This window comes from Elaeis guineensis, chromosome 4 (genome assembly GCF_000442705.2).
Source record: "Elaeis guineensis isolate ETL-2024a chromosome 4, EG11, whole genome shotgun sequence".
In the NCBI taxonomy this organism is placed as follows: domain Eukaryota; kingdom Viridiplantae; phylum Streptophyta; class Magnoliopsida; order Arecales; family Arecaceae; genus Elaeis; species Elaeis guineensis.
Genome location: NC_025996.2, coordinates 10,006,126 through 10,012,125, shown reverse-complemented (window position 1 = coordinate 10,012,125; position 6,000 = coordinate 10,006,126).

Genomic DNA, 6,000 nt, shown 5'->3' with positions numbered 1-6,000 from the left:
AAAAGTACTGTTAAAATTTTTTTCGGTTCCTATTATATATTGTTTGATTACTGTAATTATCTATAGAATTAATACGATTTCTGAATGTGATAGAACCTATCTTTATCTATTAGTTGATGATAGGATGCATTTATTATATAAGTCATTTTATTAAAATAATTATTAATATTAAATATTTTGATTTTGATATTGTTATAGAATTTTTTGAGAAAATAGCCAGTGCTCGGGTTTGTCCACTATTGTATTATGATGGCATAATAAAAAAATAATGAAGATGACGTGCATTATAGTCAGCCTGTAAGTCGGATGGTTAGGCTATCTTCATCATTATCACGTCAAAAATTATTGGATCATCTATATAGTGATATTCCTATAGATAGAAAAAAATATGAAATCAAATTGAAGTGGAGATCTTCTAATTTATCGAAACAGTTAATGTAGAATAAATATATCTTAGTTCTAATTGATGATGATAAAAATATTCAAGAAATATTAATATTTTTTTTAAAATTTTTAAAATATCGATATATTGAATTATATATTAAAAAAAGATATACTCTCTATTGAAAATACTACTCAAATGATGGTATCGAGGTTTGGATACTTTAATAGGCTTTTAACCTAAGAGGGCAATACTCCTGGACCTTCTTCGTCTTTTGTAAGTCCAATGGTGTAAATCGTTGCCATGTAGAATAGCATGCTAATACTATTTGCCCTAGTTGTCCCATTATTTAAAATCCTATAGTGACTTCTCCTATGATGATTTCTTCTATGGTGACTTTTGCAATGGTGAAAGTAACAGTAAGTGCGGGATACGACACTCAAATGAAAGAAGATGATTAGGTCGGCACTGAAATAAATTTTGATAACCGAGATTTTGAGTCAGATGAGAATGAGGCTGAAGAAGAATGGCTTGATGAAGACAGTAACAATGATGAAGATAAAGATGGTGATGAAGATGATCAATCCAATATTATAGAAGAACTTAAATCTCATTTGCATGAAGATGATAATGTAGGAGAATTTGAATCTCATTTGTATAGCCTCCATAATTTTTTAGCAACTTAAATTTAGATCATAGTGGTGGTGTTAGTGCTGGTCGAAGATTGAACTCTGACTATCAGTTTTGAAACTCCTCGATGACTGAATTATCTATAGGTCTGATGTTTCAGAGTAAAGATTAGCTAAAAATAGTTATTGATCTTTATCACATTCGAAAGTATCATATATACAATATAGTTCAATCACATTCAAAGTTGTAGTCCATCCAATATGCATCATCAGATACTAAACAAGAATATAAATAGAGGCTTCATATTGCAATTTTAAAAAAGTATGGATATTTTTAGATCACAAAATATGAGGGTTCTCACACTTGTTTATTTACGAAATTGAGTCGAGACCACAAATATATCAGTGGAAGGATGATTGGTACACTAATCCGATATTTGGTTGAGAAAGATCTAAATATTAAAGTTGAAGCTATTGTGACAGCCGTTAATAAGTAATTTCATTACACAATATCATACAGAAAAGCATGATATAGAACACAGAAGGCATTTGTTGATATTTATGGAGAATGAGAGCTATTTTATACAAAATTACTCTATTATACGGCTGTACTCCAAAATGCAAACCCAGTACTATTGTTTCATGAGATTTCTTTCTAACTAAAAATTTTGATGTGCGGGTTTTAAATTATATTTTTTGGACTTTTCAACCATCCATCTAGGGTTGGAGGCACTACCGTCTTGTGATCAGTATTGATGGCATACACTTATATGGGAAGTTTAAAGATAAAATGCTAATTGTAATAGGAGTTGATGTAGAGAATAAGATTTATCCTTTAGCATATGCAATTGTGGATGAAAAGATGACTACTAGTTGGAGTTGATTTTTTTTTTCTAGCTTAGGACACATAGCACACAAGATAGAAATAAAATATATCTAATTTTTGACAGATATCCAAGTATATTAAATGTTATTGTAGATGAGTCTATTGGATGGAGTTCGGCACGTGCCTATCACCGATACTGCTTAAGATATATTTGCAGCAATTTCAATACTTACTTTGAAAATATACCATTCAAAAAAGCAGTACGGCAAGCAGGGAGCACTCATTTTATCTTATTACTGTCTTGCTTGAGAGATGGTGTCCAGAGACACATACGTTTTATCTTCCATTCGATGAGGTGACCATCATATTACAAGATGTTGGTGTCCTCATCGGATTATCAGTTGATGGTGAGAAGTTATGGGAGCTGGTCCCACTTTTATCATTCTAAAGTGGTAGGCTATGTACTACCAATTACTAGGATTTCAGTTCGAGACACAGTGCTTTGATCATTCATGATTGAGGATGGAGTGTCTGGATGATCATTATCGATATTTGCATATTGAAAATGATGCACTAGAGGAGATGGTGCGATAATATATCAGAGGCTACGTACTGCGATTACTAGAGGATATCTTTTTGCTTGATACTTCATCTAACAAAATAAAGTTGATGTTTTTAGCATTATTAGAGGATTTAGATTTAACTCGTATGCTTAGTTGGGGCAGTGCAGTATTTGTTTGTCTGTATAGAACTATGTGTCGGGGTTCTATGACAGACGAGTCAGAGATTGGTGGTTATCTTGTATTATTGCAGGTATATGATATATAAATTTTAATTTTTTATATTCTATTGTAGCTCTGATTGGGCATATCATATATAATTTTTTTGGAATAGACAGATTTGGACATGGAAGAGTGTTGAAAATTGTGTCCCAAAGTCAATCATCAGTCTATTAATGGTTGAGCTTATTATTGTAATTGTATATGAATTATTAAATTAATAAATATTATTTGATTTTTTATCACTGTGTACATCTTATTTTGAATTCCTGTTATGTGATGAAGTCCTTAGGGCTATTTGATTCGATATAAGAGGATATATCGTTTAGTCCTTAAACCTTAAGTTTACGACTAAATGATATACTATTATTAGGACAATAACTATATCAAGTATAGATCGATGTGTGCCATGTACATTGATGGTCCTCTTAACCAATGAGTGTGGAGACACAGGCATGGCATGCAAGTGAGATATAGGAGTACATCTCACTGAACGTGATCAACTGCTGAGCACTCTGCTGTCAAGAGTAGCTCATAAAGGATATGAATATAAGTGTCTCTCTGACCTGAGATCACCACGGTGATTTGTAAGTAACTCACCGTGCTTTGATGTCAGACTATTTGAATTTCTAATTCAGTGATGAAAGATTTCTAGGCACAGTCAAGTACTTGAGAAGTCGGTGTGTGAGTCAAGATAGAATTGATCCCTCCGAATAAGTAGGAGTTAATATATCAGTGTATTTTGATTCAATAAAATCTTGACCGGAGTAATCTATATGATAGATTTTTGAAAATTAAAATATAATTTGGATGACCATATCTAGGTTGATAGTTAAATCCAAGATCACCTTGAGCATTTGGATCAAAGAGATGAATTATACGGTAATCATATGTTAATAGGTTCTTGAATGATATTTCGCAATCTTTCGATCTATCCAGACATTCGGGATTATTACTGGATGGTCACTTTGATAGGTATAAAAAGATTGTTTCTATACTACTGGCTTAGGTTTGAACCTATAGGGTCACACTCAAAAAAATTTTCTAACTGATCATATGGCTGATCGATGATTAAGAATTGTTCTAGGATAAAACAGTCAATTCAATTGATGATTAATCCTGTGCAAAAGTTGTAATAAATTAATTTACTAATTATTGATGAATTGTAGGAGGATTGATTAGTAATTAGATTGCTAATTAGCTCAATTTGATTGAGTATTGAGATTTGGATAAAATCTAATTGAATTGGATTTAATTTGGTTTAATCCGATTATGTTATAAGATGATCTAATCACTAAGGATATTCGATTCCTGATTTGATCAGAATTTAAGCCCGATTAATTTTTGATTTGATTAAAATTTAATCGAGACTATTTACTACCTAATTATATTAGGTTTAGTGACTTAATTAAATCTAACCTAATTTGGTTGGATTAAAAATCTAATTGGATGAGAAAATAATTCGAATTCAAATTTTTTGTGCCTCCTTTCTCTGTGCCCTTTTATTCTTCATGCGAGAAAAATTTTTCTCATGCCTAGTATCTTTTTCACACCTACATCTGATTTCTTTTGAATTAGAAATTGATTGGTTTAAATTTAAATTCAAATGGGTTTAAATTTGAATTCAAATGGGTTTAAATTTGAATGAAAACCTAGAGTCCAAATTGAGTTAGACTCTTCTTTTCACGCCATCACCTTTCTTGATGCATAAAGTGCTTTTGTGTAAGATTTTTACACTATTTTGATATTGGTCGACTCCTCTCTGAGTTCACAAGATGCGGATAAAGTTTGATTTAAAATTTAATTCAAATTTGATTTGAATTGGTGATAAAGATCAACCAACGTTTGAAATTGAACTGAAACTACCTTTTCTTTATCCTTATCTTCCATAGGATGCCACCCTTAAGAAGGGATCAGTTTTGTGCGAGATTAGAAGTAATTTTTGGCATGAGAAATCTGAGAGTTGGGGCATGAAAAGTTGAGTGGGTTGGGCTTTCATGCATGAGAAACAGAGGAAGTGTTCTTCCTCTCGAGCGTGAGGTGTAGGGTCTAGGGTTTCAACTCTAGATTTTGTGAGAAGAAAAATATAAGAGTGAGTTTTGTTTAATTTTTCACACCACCACCTCCTTGTAAAACTTCATCTTCTGATCTAGAAGAATCTGAGAGATCCAAAGAAAGGAGCTTGGATCAGCCATCTAGAGCCTTCGATGCGAGCTAGCACTCCCACGAAGGAAGATCCGATCAGGATTTTGAGTGGATGATCTATAGAGGTCGGACGATCTATGCAGCTACTCGATATCAGCGAGAGCTTCATACCACACCTACCAGTAGCAGAGATCATCAATCCATAAAAAGGTGATGCGTTCTGAATTCAACCGATGTGATCTAAAGGTTAGATCAAATTCAAGACATCGATGTAATTGATATAGTTTTTTATTTTATATTAGATTTTATATATAAATTTTTTATATCATAGATCTTTAATTGATAGTTTAGATCTGATTCAAGGTATGTTTAGAAGATTAAAATTTTTAATTTTTAATTTTTTATCATAAATTTTAAAAATACGTACTTTGAACTATCTATTTTTCATTCAAAGAGGATGTCGACTATCAGTCCATTACAGAGGCAGTTGCTTGACATGCCATCAGAACAATACGATCCTGATGTTCTATTCAAATTAGATGCATCTTGGGGATATAGCTATGCAAATATTAATTCCATTACTTGAAGCTTAGTACTGTTTTTAATCCGATGAAATTCAATTAATGTGAACATACTGCCAAGCAGATGAAACGTTACATTCAATTTTACCATGTGTCGATAAAGGTGGCATGAGTTTATAGATATTAGCTGAATATATTGACTGATGCACATAGACAGATAATTTTAATTTATATATAAATATTATGTTATGGTATTCATAGTCTATTGAAAAATAAGCTTACCAATCTGATTTTATTTTTAACTCTATCAATTTTTGTGGAAGCCATATACAGATAAGATATTGTCCATATTACCCCAAATTTACATAGATGGACATGATATATGGACTGCTCGGATACCACTTATTTATTTTGATATGGTAGAGTGGTACCTTCTAGATCATATGCTATGGCAGTTTGATCGGATTCAGAGCATCTCAGAGCAGTTTGATACCATGCAATAACTTTATCATGTTGATCAATGAGAGAGAGCTCATATTGACTGACGTATCAGACATACAAAGTATATTACCATTTAGAATGCACAGCGAGATCATATAGTTCATGGTAATAACATATTAGAAGGCCATCCATATACTGAGAACTACATGACTTGATTTCTTAGCATTACAGTATTGGTCATCGGACAGTCTCGGTATACAGTTTCAGGATACGAGGA